Source organism: Cupressus sempervirens, chromosome 4, assembly GCF_028749045.1.
Source record: "Cupressus sempervirens isolate cs-2001-9-10 chromosome 4, ASM2874904v1, whole genome shotgun sequence".
Lineage (NCBI taxonomy): Eukaryota > Viridiplantae > Streptophyta > Pinopsida > Cupressales > Cupressaceae > Cupressus > Cupressus sempervirens.
The window spans coordinates 148,943,812-148,964,348 of NC_143121.1; positions in this window are offsets into that span (position 1 = coordinate 148,943,812).

The following is a 20,537-nucleotide window of genomic DNA, read 5'->3' on the forward strand; positions in this document are numbered from 1 at the left end:
TAGTAAATAAATTTAGGAATATGTTTTGCACTAGTATGATATCAATTGAATCTAAGATCTACCCACCTAGGTCTTGCAGAGCCTAAAGTATAAGAAGGGTCAAGCCTTATAGTTAGCCCAAGATTGCAGTTAGGTGTATCTATCATAGGAAGTTGCTAGCCTTAGATGCATTTGTCTAGTTTCTTGGTTATTTTCAAAACTGTTAAATCAGGAGCCAACAAAATGGTGACTCTATAGGGGAATAAGATGGCAATCTATTTTGTTGAAAGGAAAAGAGTCTCTTGTGTTCATTGAAAATTTTAGTCCTACTCTCAATTGGGTTTTTCCCATCCGAGTCACCAACAAAATGGTGACTCTGTTGGGGAACAAGGTTGTAAATGCCTAAATTATGGAGCTAGAAATCTCTGATGTATTTTGCATATTTAGTTTTGTATGCAAGGTTTTGTGATCCTTAGTGAAGCTTTATTCATGGATAGCAACATGTTGTGAAATTGAATGTAAATTGTGTTCTATGACTGTTATAGGTCTATCTTCAACCAATTCAGTTTTAACAAGTGTTGTTAAGAAATTTTAGAGTCAAGAATTGATTTATAAAGTGCAGTTTCTTTTCAAGATGATAATGATCTGCAAGTTTCTTTTATATTGAAGGTTTGGCTCAGATTTGTCAAGTGACAAATTATGTTTTATTTCTCACAAAGTGTGAGTGACGGCTCTCAAATCTCTGTACCAATATGTTTCTATAGTTTGATTCTCATTGCAAAATTTGAAGGATTTTTAGTTGTATAGACAGATCTAAAATTATTGATAGTATCTTGAAAGGAATATTTTAATTCTTGATAGTTTCTTAAAGTTTTGTTTGCAACCTGTTGATATAAGAAAGTGAAGTGTAAAAGTGAATCACAACAGTGATTATTTCATTCCTCTTGTAAAGAGGTGGCAGCTCTACAAAGTTTACTCAATGTTGTGAAGGAATTTTATTCTTGCACCTATGCCAAATCAGCAAATCAAATTTCAGTATTAGCAATTGAGGTATTTTGTTTTTCATGTTTTCTTTTCATGGAAGTCAAATGTTAAAAAACAAGGTTGCCTGTATTTAGTGATTTTCAGCACTAGAAGGAAAAGGTAGAGTTTTTTTTTTATAATGGAGTCAGATCTTAGATTTGAGATTAGTTTACCAAATTCTAAGAGTTTAGAAATTGTGAATAATAACATTGCTATGTTGAATAGACTGGTCTACAAAAGGATAGTCAATCTTATAAGAATTGAAGTAGGAAATTCTTAGGGTTTAAGTGTTGAACAATGTTATTTAAGGCTTAAATCAGTAATCAGAAAGATGCCTTTTCATTGTAGACCTGAGGAATCTACCTTGCCTAGTGTTTTCCTTGATGTTCTAGTGCCTGATTCAGTCAATTGGCCAGCACCTATAAGATTACAAAGAATTTTGCTAATTGAAAGATTCATTGAAGATATGGAAAATGGTGATTATAGATTTCATGTTATCTTTTCTAATGATAGTGAGTGTGCTGAAAGCCAAGGTAGCAATGAATATAATGAATCCATAGAGAATGATAATCTATCTTCCAAATGTGAAGAGAAGGATTCAAATGCAAGTGAATCGAGTAATTGCAATCAGCATAAGGAAGATGGATGTGAAAGTGAAAATAAATTTTGTTGTAGTCAATATGAAGTTGAAGAAATTTGTAACAATAGTAAGGGTAGTGATTTCCATGATAAGAATGAATGTTGTAACAATTCTGATTGTCTAGATTGTTATACTAATGATCTTGCTATTGTAAGTTCTTCATGTTATCTGGATGATAATCATAGCTGGGAGAAGATTTGTGAGGTAGTCTTCTTGAGCCCTGATGAAATCTCTATTTTGTTGGCTCATGATTTTAAAAAGAAAGTAAGTGTTTCCAAGGATCTTCATATTTTTTGTCATAATGTTTCTTCATTTAGTCAAGTTAATTCCCCAATGTTTGATGTAGAAAGAGATGTGGAATCCAAACAATCCTTAATAGATTTTGGAGGTGTAGATAACAGTACCTCAAATGTCTTTGCACATGACTATTTGTTAGATGCAGAGCATGTTAGTGAAGGGAATTTTAATACTATTTCAAATTCTTATCATGTTGATCTTGCAGAAATTTGTTTAGATGTTTCATGTGATGAAGAGGAAAACAAGGAATATTGTCAATCCGAATATGGATTTTCTTTATGTGTTGATAATTCTTGCAGAGATAAGTTCAATTTATTCTATCATTTAGTTAGATGAAGAAATTGATTGTAATCAGCATAGTTTAGAATAACACTTTTAGAATGAGTTTTCATGCTTTGTAACTAATTAGTTGTTTGAAGAATGTGAAGAGGTTTTAGCAGAAAATAAATCTGATTTAGAGAATGACATGACTATGAGTAGGCAACAATCAGATTTCACATACTCTTTGCAGCTGGAGAGATAAGGTGAGTTGCAAGTTTTTGATACATGTAACTTGGTGAATGGTGTAGAATATGAAGTTTTTGTGTTTCCGATCAGCATGCATGAATCATCATTGGATTTTGATTCTCAGTTCAGTTTGTGTAATCATGAGCATGTTGATGTTTTTTCTCATAGTGAGCATGAAGATGAAATAGTCTTTGAATTTTATAGGCACTATGAGAATGCTGATAATTTCATTTTTCCAAGTGATGTGATTCAAGACCCTAATCTGATTTGTAAAATTGAAAAAGATAATTTCAGCTTACCTCAAGAAGATGTTAATGAGAATTAGGTCTATGATAGAGGTGAGAAGTTTTGAAAAATTTTCGGTGGCCTAGGGCCATCATTTGTACATAGTAGTTGTAGTCATTTCCTACATTCAATAAAGTTGTTTGAGAGAAGTTTTGAGGTTAGGTGTGTGGTCTACTTCTCCCAGAGATCTATACCCTTGTCATGCCCACAAGGGACATGCATCCCCAGATAGAGCCACTATTGGTCTGATTTTTCACAATGTAGAAATTTTGAAATTTTTTACTAAAAAGTCATTTGAGTCTTTATGTCTTGCAAATCAGGGTTTTGTTCCTTGTATTTTTCAAACCCTTAGATTTCCCTAGTTCATAGCCTAGTCTCTGTGTCATTGAAATCTTATTAAATTCTCAAGATTTGTTCTTAAAGAATTTCTCAGGATCTCTTACACCTTGTCTTGTTTTTACCTTAGCCTTTGAAAATATTTGTAAATTAATATTTCAAATACATTTTGGCAGGACACTTTTATGTTAAGGTTTATCCATGCAAAGATAACTTTATTCATCTTTTTAATAAACCTTATAAAGTTTTCCTTTAATTGCATTATTTTATTTGAAAAAAGTCCAAGTTGCAATATCTTTGGAGCACCATAGATCTTTCAAAGATCTAGGGTTAGCACTTGCTCGCAATACGAACTTGCGAGAGAGATAAATAATGTGGGCAAACAATTTTTTGAAATATGGTGAGGTGGGGTCAGGAATCTCTAACTGTATGCTACAGTGTGCCACACTATAAATTGATCACTGATATGTAATGCCAGATGTGCCACTGAAGAATTTTGTCTGCCAAATGGAAGTGAAGCCTCATTAGCCATAGATGTTTCGAAGATTGAGGGTTAGTGCAATCTTGCATTAAGAAACTACTCAAGAAATAAGGAATGTGGGTATGCACCTTTGTGATGCATGGAAAAGTGGGACCAAGCTTTGAAAGGAATGTTGAGTCATGCCATGTTGGAAAAGTCATATGAAGTAAAGTGCCCCCATTGGTGGAATGTGATAGGCATGTTGAGTTGGAAATGATGATGTCATAGGCACAAAAACTCTAAATGTTGTAGTCAAATTTGTTAGAGATAGTTTACTAAAGCAATGGTGATTTGACTAGTTTTTATTATTCTGACATCGAGTTTTGTTAAATCGCCTGAGCTCATTACCTCACTATCGAAAACTTTTGGCATCTCGTCATTAGTGACATGTGATGGGACCTCAAGCAATGTGGAAAGATGACTAAGATTAAAAAGGCTTTTGCTTGTTACCAATAGTGCAAAATTTCCTACATCATTAATGCCCTAGACCCACCACTCATTTATAAAGCATATAAAGGACTCTAATCATTAGATCAAACTTGAATCGACAATCCTTGCTATCTCACTATGGAAATTTGCAAGCTATTTACTCTATGCGACATAGCGAGTATGGGACCCACCATTCTTTAGGGAAATTTATGTAGTTTGTTTACCTTTGATTAATCTTAAATTAGCGGCCATCACTATCTTGCCATGAAGAGTTTCTTAGAGGATATGTATACCAAGGTAGAAAATAAGGGCCAATCACTATTCTTCTAAGAAATGCAGTAATGTGTCATCCACAATATCAAGACCGAATCAATGGTTGTCGTTGCTTCAGTATGGCAAGGAGCTCATTGTTTATGTATAGCAAAGTAGTGACCTATCGACACATGTCCTTGGTCGCCAGTCAGTCCAGATGGAAGTTCCATTATTGAAGGAGCTATGTATGTGGTCAGTTTTCATTATATTGACTGGCTAATTTGTCAATTGGAATGCGACGTTGTCTTTTTTACATTCTGTGATTGTAGGAGTTTGCGAAGATGACAGACAATGCATGCCTGCAATAACAAAGTGCATGAATGTTATACATTACAGGGAAGCACCAATGCAATGCGTGGCATAGTGTGACATCATGGGCCCACCTCTCTAAGAAGTCATGCAAGATTTTTAATCATCAGATCAAGCATGGATCAATGGTACTCATTAACCAGCTATGAAAAGATGTGCGAAGATTATGTATTTTGAATTAGTGAACAGGGGGCCCACCATTGTTCTCTTAAGATTTGTTCCAAGTGTTTACCACACGATCAAAGAAAAAGTAGTGGCTATCGTTGTCTCACTATGGAAAGATGCTTGAAGGTTATGCATAGTGAGGTAGCGAATTGATGACGCATGTCCCTAGTCATCAATGGGCCCAAACTAAAGTGCCAACATTTAAAGGAATAGTACAGATGAAAGCATTTTATTGGGTTGACTACTAGTGTGTTAAGAACAAAAATTAGTTAGCCAAGTTTTCATTTCTAGATCATCAAATTTTTCAAGGATCAACGGTGCAATTTAAAAAAAGAAGAACCTAGTAAAGATGTGAGGTGATTCCTCATCTACTTGAGAGTAGTTGTAGAGGTTCAGAGAAGAACAAGTTTGGAAAATCAAGCCAGGAAGTTCAAAACTAATTCGTGGTAAGGTAATGACCTAAATATCAGTAGAAGATAGTGAAGATGTAGTTAACATCAAATTTTGATTAGATTCACTTAGTAAAAACTCAATTTTCCTAGCATTTCATGAGGGAGATCAGATATTTTGGCAAACAAAAGTTTACATCATTGAATAGAAGATATTTTCAAATCAGTTACAGAATAATGTTGAAAAATATATCAGATTAGAATGGGAGAAGGGAGAAAGAAGTTATTCAGTTGTAGGAGATTGAATTTCAATTGGATAGATGTTAGTTGCATAGCAGATCTAGGAATTCACTTCTTGTTATATCATTCTTTTATTCATTCATTGTAGGGTTTGGAAAATATTGGAAAGTTTCTCAAGAATGAAAGCATTTAGTAGAATTGGCCCTGGAATTGATGACGTTTGCATGGAATATCTAGGATGTGCTAGTTCCAGACCATGAGGCTTTTCTTTGGCTATGATACTCCCTTCCCATCCCATCAGTTTCTCATTCCCGCCATTTTCTCTCTTGTATGAAAGTATTAGTTCATTGAATAGTCTGGTTTATTAGGTATTTTGTGAGTTAATTTCATGCATTTGTATGTATTGATTTCCTTTAAATCTTGTCTCCTTTCTTAATTGAGCTATGATGTTTTATGGTCTTTGAAAAAAGAGCCTAGATCATTGTTGTAGTCCCTTAAGGCTCTATGTTGCTTCATTGTTGCTTGTAATTCAAGGAATTATGTAAATGCTTTAGAGATTTAACCGGGTTGCAGTTTTATTGAGGGGGATATTAGGTAAGAATGAGATTTAGATTGAACATTGATGTCTATTTACAAGGTGAATGGATAGATCATATATCTAAATATATGAATAAGTATCAAATATCCAAAATTCATGAGGGAGATTCATGAATTTTCCCAATGGATGATGAACTGATCAACTACAGGATCATAAGTTTTTTGTTCATACCTTGTTTGCATCCACTTTCCCCACCCACATAAAATAAAAATCAAATTCAAATCAGCTTTACATTTTATGTTGAAGAGCTAGAACAATTTAACCCTCACTCAGCTTATGGGATTCATAGATTTTCATTTAGCTACTATAGATCTGTGCCATTTCATGAGTTATTATGAGATATAATGGGTTTTCATTGTAGTAAATAGATTCAAGGATATGTTTTGCACTGGTATGATATAAATTGAATATGAGGTCTACCCGCCTAGGTCTTGCAGAGCCTGAAGTAGAAGAAGGGTCAAGCCTTATAGTTGGCCCAAGACTGTAGTAATGTGTGTTTGTCATAGGAAGTTCCTAGCCTTAGATGCATTTGTCTGGTTTCTTGGTCATTTTAAAAATTGTTAAATTAGGAGCCAACAGGACCTATCACATCTTAAGAAGTTCATACAGTTTCCATGCCATTAGATCAAGTTCAAACCTATGGCCATCACTATCCCGATATAAATATGTACACAAAGTTTATGTATAGTGAGGTAGCGAATGATGGACCCAACACATTTCTCTTACAAGTTGTATCATATGTCTTCCACTTGATCAAGCAGAATCAATGGTTCCTTCTACTTCGCTATAAAAAGATGCTCGAAAGTTATGTATAGCGAGGTAGCGACTTGATGACATGTGTCCCCAATCATCAGTGGGCCCAAAATGGAATGCCTGTATCAAAGGAAAGGTACAGATGGAAGAAATTCATTGGTTTGACTACTTGTATGTTAAGAGGAAAGATGAGTTAGCTTTTTTTTAATCCTTGGATTGTAGGATTTTTTAAAGATCAACAGCACAAATTTGAAAGAAAAGATGATGCCACTCTATTTTTCCTACTTTGTACATTTATGAAGCTTGAAAGCTTCATGTGCAAAAGAAAATAGAGTATAATATAGAATATTTTCTTAGTCTCATCCTACGCAAACAAATATTTCAAGCCTTTTTCCTGAGTAGAAGCCATTACTAAGAAGATTGTGAGCTAGACAAGAATGCGAAGCAAATTTCTAGTGCTCACAAAGACATTGTAGAGTCACAGAGAGAAATAAGCATAGAATCAAGTAAGTACTTACACTATAATCTTTGTAGTGTCTCAATTATAGAAATTACAATTCAAAATGCCTCCAAAGAAGGGATTTTCTAGTCAAGAAAAATACTTGGATAGGAATGTCCACAATGACTTACTTGAGCTGCTTCCCACCTCCACTACCAAAATTGTGCATGTTAAAAAGTTCACTACATTAAACCATATGTTGAAAATATCATATGGATTATATGACAAGGGAAATTGGGTTTGGGATACTAGTACGTCTCAAACTGGTATGGATTTGTTTAAAAAATGGTTTTCAGAGAGGAACCTTTTTGCACCACATGCCAATGTCTAGAATTTTAAATTATGGAAGCTAGTGGTTCCTAGTGTTTTCATGGACTATGATCTTCTTGAAGCTATGGCCAAGAACTATGACCAAGCCATTAGAGTTGTGAGAAGAACTGATGACTAGGTCCTACTTACAGTTAGCCCATATGAGATTAGGGAAGTTTTTGGTTTAGGTCCTCTCGCTGATTACCATGTACCCATTGATTTGGAAGGATTAGAAAAGGAATACAAAATTAAGAAAGACACCATCAAGAAAGTTGCATTGAAGGCACATATAGGTAAATTTGGAACCTTGCCAACAATAACAATAGCCTCCAAGGAACCTTTCAAAAGGGCATCCTTCAATTCTAGGGCTATAGAGATATATAGGACCCTATGCAAAGCTTTTTGGAGAGATGAAGAAGATTTTATTCCTATGGATTTCATGCATATGGTTGTTCAAATTTGATCTTTTGGTGTGGAAATCATTTTTTATTTTGCTTCTTATTTAGCAAAAGAAATTCACAATGGATTTATTAGGATTGCCAAGAGCAAGGTAGAAAAAAATTTTGGTCATTATTCTTTATTGATGCATATGTTTTTGTTTAAAGGAGTTTAATATTTTAATAAAGAAATGAAGTTAAATAGAGAGGAGAATGGGGAAGCACTATCAATCCAATTATGGAGTGTAGATATGACTTGGGATGTAGAGAATGCTAGTTTTGTTAGATTTGACAAGTACTTCACTTCCAAATTGAGATGCGGCATTAATGGGTCTCATTAGGCCTATGGATAACCCTAGTGGTTTGAAAGTTTAACATAATTGGGGGGATATCATCCCATACTCTGTTTCTACTGTATTTAGAATTTATGGTTTTAACGGAAGTCCTCACGTATTACCCTATCAAGTACCCTTGAAGGTAGGAGTAGCTGTGTTTTTTTGGCAGTTGGGAGGAGTAGAGGAAACATTTTTGTTGAAAAGATCAATAGGGTCAATTTTCCCCACTTGCACAATAGCCCATTGTGTTGTAATCAAAAAAGGAGATTGACTTTCTTTGAATAACATTTTGGATCCTTACAAGATGGCTATTTCTCACCCTCATTTTTTCAAATTTGATGGGTTTTTCAATTTGGCCCTGAGGCATAGAATTAAGCTTCGACAAATTGAGGAAGAATTTTATGTCCCAAAAGATGTAATAAAAAATGAGTACTCCCTGGAGGAGCAAGAGACTAGGAAAGAAAAGTGGAGAGTCTTTTCTAAAAGTTTGGATTGCATTCATTGTTTTGATCCAAATTATAGTCCTTCAGATGATGTAGATAAGAAAAAGAAACTTATGAATACTTTTCTTGAAATAATAAAGGCAATGAATGAAAAGAACTAATTCTTTATTAGATTTTACTTGGACAAGGCTAGGGAAGTAATGAGAAGATTGGCTTTTACTCCCAATATAGGGGTAGGTCAATTAATTGTATAGAAAAGACTAGGGTACATAGTCATTCAGAATCAAAGGGCCATTATGGATTAGAAAAAACAAATAGTGGGGTCTACCAGTACTGTTTTAGAGGAGAGACCTCTTGAAACTTCTCCTAAGAGGAGAAAAATAATAAAAGAAGAGGGTCCTCATGTTGAAGAATACTCACCCTCCCAAACCCCTTTTAGAATTGAGGAGGAGCAGCTCACTAATGAGCAAGTTGAGTAGATAGGATCACAAGGGGGACTTTTTGTTACACAAGCAAAAATACATGAAGGAAACCCATAGGAGCCTCTTGTGCCAAACATTGTGATGCAAAAGCATCCAGTGGTGTAAGGGCAATCCTATATAACCCAAAAAATTTCTTAGAGATATTTTTTGTTTTCATTTTTGGATACCCATTTGGGTCAAACAAAGGTTCCAACTCTCGCAGTTCCACTATTAGTGTTTTGGGTTAGAGTTATTAAGCACTTTGGGATATGTGTAAATGCTAAAAAAGTAGGACTATGTAATTAAGAGCTAATTATGATGAGTTAGAGGGTGTAAATTTGAGGGATGGTTATATTTATAATTTAAAACATCCAAAAAAGAATTAGGTCAGACGGCTTCATGATTAGAAAGTTATTGCAAATTTTTGATTCCCGGAGACCTCCTAAGAGCACTTCAAAGCCAGATATGGGGGACTAAATGGACTCATATGGGGATGAAAAGAGGGTGATAAGAAAAGATAGTCCATAGGCTGTAGAACACTTTGAGAGCTTTCTAGAAATGTAAATGGTTCATCAATCAGAGTTACGGTTCAAAAGTTATGCCTCCCAGAAGTTGGACTACCATTTCTAGATTCTTCTAATTTTACACTAACCTCTAACATGATTTTTGGAACCTTTTTCTTTGGAAGTGGATGAAAATTGGCATATTCTAGAATGAATTCCTAACCCTAAACCATTTGGGGCTTATTTAAGAACATTTTTGGTAGTGTAAAGGTAGTTCTTAGTGGAGTTAGAGAGAAGGTATTGTGTGGAGGATTTCTTTCTCCAGAATCATACTGTTGTAAGCCCATAGGGCATTTTTTCACTGATAATAATATTTCCCTTTTTCTTGTGTGTTCATTCTAGTCTTTGTTTGTGTGTCCATCATATTGTTAGATTTGGTAACAATTTGGCCTATCATATAATAGGAATAGGATCCATTACTCTTGATGGTTAAATTAACATTGATGACATTTATGTTTTTAATAGATTGAAGTGTAACAAGTTGAGTGTTCAACAATTGGTGGATAATAGTTATCAGTTACACTTCACTGAGAAGACCTACATTATCGAAGACAAAGATGATAAGCTAATTGGAACAAGCACAAGGTCTAGATGTAATGTAATTCAAATGAATCCTACTGAAATGACATGTTTGGTAGCTAAAGTGGAAAATAGTTGGGTGTGGTATAGAAGATTTTGTCTTAATAAGTTTTGATAATATTGTGAAGGTTAGTAGCACATTTGTAATTAGAGGCTTGCCTAAGATTAAAAAGCCTACTAATGTTGTGTGTAAATAATATGTTTTGGCTAAACAAAAGACAATATCATTTCTTAGCATGAAGGTCACTAACACAAAGAAGCTGGAGATCATTCATGTCAATCTGAGTGGTCCTTCTAAAACAAGAGGATTCTATGGTTAAAGGTACTTTCTAATTTTTGTTGATGATTTCACTAGAATGATGTAGGTAGCATTTCTTAAAGTGAAATCTAAAGCTTTAGAGATGTTTAAGATATTTAAGAATAAAGTTGAGAATGAATCTAGTGTTAAGATCAAATGTTTGAGATCAAATAGAGGACAATTCACCTCTAGAGAGTTTAACATATTTTGTGAAGAGAATGGAATCAAAAGACAACTATCTTAACCTAGAACACCTAAATAGAGTGAGATTTCTAAAATAAGGAATAACTTAGTAGTAGAAGCAGCAAGAGAGATGTTGTTTGAAAATGATGTTTCTAAGACATTTTAGAGAGAAGTAGTTCATACAATAGTATAAACTATGAACAAAGTACATATCAGAAAAGGTATGAAAAAGAAACCTTATGAACTATGGTTTGGTCATTTACCATTAGTTAAGTATTTTAGAATATTTGGGAGCAAATGTCATATAAAGAGAGATGATAACATTGGTAATTTTTATCCAAGAAGTGATGAAGGTATATTTCTTGGTTATTCATTGAAAAGAAAGGCTTACAAATGTTTTCACTATAGAAATAAGACAATAGTTGAATGCACAAATATAAGGATTAATGAAAAGTTTGGAACTAAACAAAAGATGGTAGATTAGAATTTAGATGAAGAAGAAGATAATTTTGGAATTTTTAAATAGAATGTTGAAGTCTTCTTTGAGACTTACAATGATTTGTAGAATGATGTGCTAACTATTGAGAAAAGAGGGATGCATAGATCTAAACCTACATAAGAGATAAGAGTTGATGTCAACTCCTACCTCTTACAAGAATATTAAAAAGAATCACCCTCCTAAGCACATAATTGGAAGAAAAGATAGAGGTTTGATGACAAGAAATAGATTAAATGAGGAGATGTGTTTGATATCTTAAGTTGAACCTAAAGACAGGAATGTGATATGAACCAAATGTGTATTTAGAAACAAGATGAATGACAAAGAAAAAGTTGTTAGGAGAAAGGATAGACTTGTATGAAAGGGATATTCATATCAAGAAGGCATAGACTATGAGGATACATATGCACCTATAGCTAGAATGGAAGTAGTAAGGATCTTTTTGGCTTATGCAAAATATAAAATGTTTTAGGTTTATTTGATGGATGTTATATCAACCTTCCTAAATGGAGAACTTGAAGAAGATGTATATTTTGAGTAGGGTAAAGGTTTTCCTTTATCAAAAGACAAAATAATGGCATTAACACTAAAGAAAGATCTATATAGTCTTAAGAAAGCACATAGAACATGGTATGAAAGGTTGGACATTTGTTTGGCAAAGATTGGATTTGCTAAAGGTATGACAAATTGTAACTTGTATTTGAAAGAAGTTGAGAATGGTTTGCTAATAATAGTAATATTTTTTTATGACATCATATTTGGAGGTAATGATGAAGCAAGCGATAAGTTTTCTAAAGAAATGAAGAATGGGTTTGAAATGAACATTATAGGAGAAATGATGTTTTTCCTAGGATTGCAGATTGTGTAGAACTGTGATGGTATTTTCATTTCACAAGATAAGTACTTGAATGACTTGTTGAAAAGGTTTGGTTTAGAAAGTTGCAAACCTATTAGTACACCTATGATAACTAGTCACAAGTTATCCAACAAAGATAAAGACACCTGCAGTAGAGTAGAAGAAGAACATATCCATAATTGGAGGTTTGCAGTATTTGACTCACACTAGATGAGATATAGAAAATGAAATTGGGATTGTAGCTATATTTCAAGCTGATCCTAGTGAGTATCATTTTGTAGCAATAAAGAGAATATTCAAATATGTGAAAGGACTATCTAACTATGGAATTTGGTATGATAGATAAAGTGATTTCACTCTATGTGCATATACTAGTGTAGATTGGACAGGTAGTATGGATGACAGAAGGAGGACCATTGGTGGAGAATTCTTTCTTAGATGAAGATTAGTTTCTTGGTTAAGAAAGAGGAAATATTGCATTTCACAAAGTACAACTAAGGCAGAGCATGTTACAACAACAAATTACTATAATTAAGTTATGTGGATGAAGCAGATGCTGAAGGATATCAGAATTGACTTTGAAAAACTTGTTATCATTTACTATGATAACATAAGTATAGTGAGTATATCTAAGATTTATGTATTTCATTCTAACACTAAGCATATATCTATTAATTATCATGTATTGAGAGAGAAAGTAGTAGAAAAGGAGATAAGATTAGAGTATGTGAGTACTAAAGATCAGATTGCAAATATCTTTACAAGGCCTTTGCATAAAGATGCATTTAACTACTTGAGAGGTATGCTTGGGGTTATTCCCTTGTGTAATTCTAAGTAGATGATGCAAAGAGTGCATTAGTCTAGTGGTACAAAGCACTATTGTTAGCTTGGACTAAATGTTGATACTTCCCATATTGGTGAGTATATTTGATGAGTAGATTTCTTAAAGAATCTTGGTATTTGGGTTTTAATAAGTATCTTTCGATACTCAAGCTAGTTGAAGACTTGGAGAAAAATATTAGCAATTGGTATGTAACAATTGGTATGTTGTCACATTGAGGCCTTTGACATTGATGTCAATACGGGATAAAATGTGCATGAAAAACATCTCCTAAGCAATGGTGAGAAGAACTATATGAACAAGGGAGACATATCTCTTTAGAGAGATTTAGAAAGATTAATGAAAGGAAGCACAAATGTGCACCTAACATCTTGTGAATTGTTTAGTATGAAGTAAAAAGTTGTTTTCAAAGAAGTAGGAGTATGAACCTATTATGTTGCGACCTTTTAGCATGTGGACAACTAATGCTGGTTAGTAGCAACAACAAAACACTATTTGGTATTCTTGGAACTTAGATGGTTTTTCATATATGTCGCCATCAATTCCAAAGGGGGATACTATTAGCATGAATGCTAATGATACTAATTTGGGGGAGTATCCTAAGCATTGGATAGTATTGACATGTTGCATTCATGGCTATGATCTTAATGGTATGGGCAATGGTTTGAGTAGACCTAGGAGTTCTTTGATGTTATTGACTTTTAGTGATGCTAGCCACATTTCTAGAGTAATGTTAGGGTTAACTTGGTTATAAGGTGAAGTTAAATAGGCTTGAAGAGTCCTACAATACAATATTGCTCCTAATTGCTCAAAAAGTGCTCATTTGGCTCCATAGAGTATTTTTGGGCTTTGATAGAAAAATAGGGTAATAGTATGTGAGGGTCCTTATTAGGTGTTTTGGAACCATCTAAGACCTTTTTGAAATTTTTGTAGCAAGTAGAGAAATTTTGGGTTGAAAATTTACAAAACTGCAAAAATTGCTCATTTCTTGCAAAGTTATCATTAACAAGTTTTGTAACTTTTATGAAAAAAGAGAAAATTCATTGTGGGAACCCTTAAAGCACTTAAAGTAGTTGTAAATTTACATTCCAAGAATATATAAGGTTGAACTCAACCTTTTCAAGATGTTGGAAGAATGACAAATGGCATTTTATGGAATGTAATCAACATTTTAATTATTACAACAATTTCTTGCTTTGAGTGTTTTTTATGCTTGTATAGATTAAACATAAGTTTTTATTAGTAGGAAGTGTTAGTTGAGGTTGTAATTCATTTTATTTTTTAGTTTTAATGATGTTTTAGAACATTTTGTGTGTTCAAATAAATTATCTTGTAGGTTAGTAGGTTGTTCCTCTAAACTAGGTAGCTAACAAAAAATGGAGTCTTAGGGCCATTTCCCACTATATGAAATGTATCGTCTCATGGAATTTGTAAATATAATCCTTGTACATTATGTATAGAAAATGAGAGCCCATGGGAAGCATGATAAGCATTTTTAGTGTGATGCCCTAGACAAGCAAACCATGTTTGCTTAGGGATCACAAATCTGAAAAAGAGCATCTCGAGTGGATTGAAAGGTTTGATTCTTCAATCCAAGAATGTGGTTAGTAAGTATATCATGAGGGATAGAATGTATCCAGAGGAGAAATCTTGGTAAGAAATTTTAGGAGGTTTAAAACCTAAACAACGCCAAAATTGTTGAAACCCTCAAATTAAGCCTAAAATTGTGCTTGGGTTGTATAGACAAGTTGGGGGCTTAATAGTTACAAAATCTTCAAGTAATCCAAAAAGGGTATCCAAAAAAGTGATTTTTTTTCCATTGTTAAGGGATTTCTCAAAATATCTTAGCTATAGTCTGTTTGCGGGACTAATTCTTGTAGCCTTTTTCCAAGCATCTGAGTACAAATTGACCTATGTATTGCAATTCAAATAGAGTTTTGTACTTTTTTTGGGTGTAGTATGTTTCAATGAGTAATCTAAGGCATGCCTATGCATTCATTTGACCAAATGGAAAGGTCCAAGGAGCATTGGGGTTATTTGTGTGTTTCTAGAAGTTTGAGCAATCTTGTACTAACCTATTGATGTGCACCAGTTGAAGAACTAGGATCTCTTTGATATAATCCTTAGAGGCACATGGGATGAAAGAAGCCCTATTTAATTAGGTGGAAGGCCTAAGAATACCCTAGAGAGCTTAGGGTTTGTGAGAAGGATTGGTTGTCACATTAGAGTGGTACCAGAGCAAGTTAAAGATTTGGGAACAATTGGTGGATATTTGAAACTACTTGAGAGTTAGTAGGTGAAACTAGCATGGTGCCAAATGTAGAACTAGCCAAGGAAGTTGATGAAAAAAGGGAGAAGAATAGAGTTCTTGAAGAATCCTTAGCAAACAAGAAGGTGAAATTGCATGCATTTATTGGAGCAACCAGGAGAAAGGAAGAAGAAGAATTTAAGAATGGTAAAGAGGTAGTAGAGGAGGATGTAGTCCCTGAAATTGATCCTATCTTAAATTAAAATACCTTCTTGAAGGCTATCAAAGCCTTAGGAAAAGCTTTGGAAGGTGTACCACTTTTCAGTGGAAAGATGAACATAGATGTAGTAATAGACTGGATAGATGGCATGGAGAACCATTTTGAGTGTGAGGGGGTATTAGAGGAACAAAAGGTTAAAGTTTCTAAGTGAAGGCTTAGATTCTCAGCTCTAGCATGGTGGAAATATGTACAATATGAAATAATCAACATATGTAAGACTCCTATAGCTAACTAGAAGGCTATGGTCACTAAAGTGAAGGAGAAAGTCCTGCTTGAAGACTTTGAAATTTAGCTCCACAAGAGAAGGCAAGGACTAAAGTAAAAATATCTATATGTGACCTCTTAAACTGAAGAGTTTTAGAGGTTGATTCTAAGATCCAAGTAGAAAGAAGATGATCCAATCAAAGTGGCAAGATATCTAGGTGCCTTGAAGTGGAATATCCAAGAGGAGCTCAATTTGTGGGAACCTACCACAGTTCAAAGATGCCATCATCTAGTCCTTAAGGTAGAGGAAAAGAACAAAAGGAAAGGAGATTCTAAGTTCAAGGGTAAAGGCAAGGGCATAAAGTGAAGAGAGCAAAAAGGTGACTATCAAGGTAGAGGAAGTGAATAGAAGAATCAAGGTGAAAGCAAGTCTAGAGAGAAACCTAGTGATAACTCCTCAAGAGGTGGTTATAATAGAGGGAGATACAACAAAGGAGGATCAAGTAGAGGGAGAGGATCAAGAAGATCCAATTAATACTTTACAAGTATGAAATGTTTACAATTGTGGTCACTTGGGTCATCCAACCTATAAATTCCCAGAGAAGCCTTCTTCCTCAAATTAGGACAAAAGAATGGCATATGTGCAAGAGGATTGCAACAAAGAATCTGATGTAGACCATATTGTGTCTGAAAATGGTGAGAACCTCATTTTTATGAGAGTTCTAATCAAACAAATAGCTCCTAGTGAACCTAAACATAGGAGGGCATTATTTAGGATAAAATGCAAAATCCTAGGAAAAGTATGCAAAGTAGTGGCTAATTATGGTTATACTGATAATGTAATATTAGAGGAGACTATTAGTAAGTTGAAATTTTAGAAGATACCTCATGACAACCCATACAAGGTTACTTGGCCCAAAAAGGGACAAATCATCTTGGTGAATGACCAAGCTTGAGTGGAATTCTCCATAGTAGGATACAAGGGTAAACTATTGTGTGATGTTTTGACTATGGATACTTGTCATCTTTGTCTAGGTAGAAGCCTTGAAAATTTGATAGGGAAGTTGTGTATGATGATAGGTGAAATGACATAACTTTTAAGAAAGGAGGAAAGACCTCCAAAATTCAGTCCTTATTGGAAGGGGAGGAAACACAAGAAAAAGTTCCTAGTGTGTTATTTTGTAGTGGAAAAGAGTTTGTTAAAGACCTCGAGGATGAGGAATGTCAAAGTTTTGTAGTAATGCTAAATTTTGAAGAAAAGGAGAATGAAGCCAAGGAACCCTTTCCAATTTCTTAAAAAGTACAAGGACATAGTGAGTGATTATACTCCATCTACTCCACCTCCTAGAAGAGCTATTAGTCATCAAATTGACTTTGTTCTAGGTGCTTCCTTGCATAATAAAGAAGCATGAAACTTGACTCTAGATCATAACTTACAAGTGGAAAGACAAGTCCAAGAATTTATGGATCAAGGTTTGATACAAAATAGCATAAGACCATGTGTAGTTCCTATTGTGTTGGCATCTAAAAGAGGAGGAAAATGAAGATTATGTACATATTGAAGAGCCATGAATAGGATTATAGTAAGGTATAGATTTCCCATACCTAGAATTAAAGACCTTATGGATTGTGTTAAAGGTTCTAAATACTTAATTAATATGGATTTGAAGAGTACTTATCTCCAAATAAGGATAAAGGAGGGAGATGGATGGAAAATAACATTTAAGACTATTGATGGTCTTTATGAATGACTTGTAATGCCATTTGGTTTTTCTAATGCTCCTAGCACATTCATGAGGCTCATGAATGAAGTGCTCAAGGATTTCATAGGAACATTTGTAGTGGTGTATCTATATGATATACTTATCTTTAGGAATACTAGAGAAGAGAATATCAAGCATATTGAGGTAGTTTTAAAGAGGCTTCATGAGGAGAAGCTAGACATAAATCCTGAGAAGTGTGACTTCTTCAAGTAGGAACTTGTGTACCTAGGATTTGTGGTGTCTCAAGGTACATTAAAAATGGACAAGGAAAAGGTTGTTGCTATACTAAATTGGCCAACACCTACCATATCTACTGAGGTAAGAATTTTCTATGGTTTGTCTCAATTCTATAGGAAATTCATTTGGAATTTTAGTGATATTTGTGTGCCTTTTTTGGATGCAATAAAAGGTGGATTCAATTCTAAGTTTAAGTGGATTTTAGAAGCTAAAAGTTCATTTGAAATGTTGAAGAAACAAGTAGCTACTCAACCTATCCTATGATTGCCTCATTTTGAGAAATTGTTCACCATATAATGTGATGCAAGTGGCTTAGTAGTAGGTGGTGTTTTGAGTCAAGAAGGTTGACCAATGGCTTTGTATAGTGAGAAGCTTAATGACACCAAGAAGAAGTATTCATCCTATGAATTAGAGCTCTATGCCTTAGTTCAATGTCTTAGGAAGTGGAGATATTATTTTTTTTCCAAAGGAATTTATTGTGTTTATAGATAGTCAATCTCTTAGCTACATCAACACTCAAGAGTAGATGAGAAAAAGACACTTGAATTAGATGGAGTATTTGTAAGCCTTTACCTTCACAATCAAGCATAAGAAGGGAAAATTGAACAAAGTAGTAGATTCATGAACTAGGAGGATTATGATAGATAAAGAGATTCGACTCCAAAGCATTGGAATAAAGAGTTTTCAAAATATCTACAAAGAAGATGATGGCTTTGTTGAAGCCTACAAGGCATGCATGGATTTTGAGAGTCATTTTCATAGCAAATTTTCTGAATATACCTTGCAAAATGGCTTGTTATTCAAGGGTAGTCAATTGCATGTACCAAGGGGTTCCATGAGAGAGAACCTAATATATGAGAAGCATAATGGTAGAATAAGTGGTCATTTTGGTATCAACAAAAGCATAGAACTAGTACAAAGGTTCTACTATTGGCCAAAACTAGTAGGGATGTAACCAAGTATGTGGAGCAGTACATGGTGTGCATGAAAGGAAAAGGAGGAATCAGCAATGTAGTCATATATCAGCCTTTAACAATTCCAAATAGGCCATGGGATTGTGTACAAGTATGGACTTTTTTTTAGGTTTAACAAAAGCCAAGCAAGGGTATGATAGAATTTATGTTGTTGTTGATAGATTTAGAAAAATGTGGCATTTCATGAACTATGTAGGATAACTAATGATGCTAGTCATACTGCCCACTTATTTTTCAAGGAGGTTGTCCTCCCATTAAGCATTATATTAGATAGTCATGTTAAATTTCTGAGCCATTTTGGGAAAACCTTGTGGAAAAAGATTTGTAAAACATGTCATTTGGTTCAGCTTACCATCCCCAAACTAATGGTCAAATTGGAATAGTAAACCTTGTAAGGTGTCTAATGAAGGAATATAGTCAAAGTTGGCATGTTATCATTTCACAAGCAGAGTATGCCTATAATGATAGCAAGAATAAGACCACTAGAAAGAGTCCTTTTGAGATAGTTTATGCAATGCATCCAAGGGGTGTATGTGAACCGAGATATCTTGGTGATATGGATCAAAGAAGTGGACAAGTTGAAGACTTTGTTCAAACTATGAAGGAGATTGAAGAGAAAGTCAAGAAGACCATCCAAGATAACACTCAAAAACTCAAGGCTAGAGTGAATGAAAAGAAGAAAAACATTTAGTTTTCTATTGTCACTATGTAATGATCCATTTGAATAAATCAAGGGTTCAAAAAGGTGTTCCTACCATGCTATAGATGAAGAGGGTAGGCTTGAAAACTCTTGTCAAAGTATGGAGAAAATGTCTATAACATAGACTTACCTTCAAAGTTAGGAATATCCCCTAATTTCAATGTGTAGGACATGGTGGCATACAAAGGTCACTTACCTCAAATCAGTCTAGATGTTCGTGCTGACCTTGAACTAGCTGCAACACCTAATATCAACAAGTTGGATGTAGAGAAAGTGTTATACTCAAGGGTGAATAAGACTACAAGGAACAAGGTGTATATAGAAATATTGACTATTGGCTAATAGTGATATGTAATTTTTATCATTAATGGCAACACATGATGTATATGTTGACAAGAAACCTTGGAAATAAACATACTTAGTATTTGGCTATAAAACTTTTGTCTAAGTATAGAATTTGGTTTATAGAAAAGCATTGTTATGTTTATAACATGTTGCATACATCATATTATGTCAAGTGAAGTTACACGGAGATAGTATACATGTTTATGATGACATGTATAACCTCAAAAGTTTGTATGGACTATACATAATAGAGTTAACCATGTTTTGATGAAGTAGGATAGCAAAATTAAAGGAAAGAATTATTTTGATTACAAAACAATTACTTCTCCAATTAGGGTTGACATCCTAGATGTTTACTCTAACTTGGAAAAGTGAATTGTGGTCTTGGCTAACACAATAATATTTGATGTAAAGGCATGGTATTTATGGAAAGGACATCTTACAATAAGAAGGGGGCAATCTTGGTGTATTAGTGCTATCGTGTAAGATTGTGAAGTAAGCAAACTTTTGCGAAAGTTATATACGTGAAGTTTTATTTTGTGATCTGAGATTGAGATGAAGATCAAAGATTAGACAAGGAAGGAAAATAATATTAAATTACTTGTTTGAGTAGTGACCTATTCTTGTACTTGAAATTGTGTTTTTGGGTAGTGGGCTCTTCTTGCATACATTATACTACAACTCCTAATAGGGACTAGTTA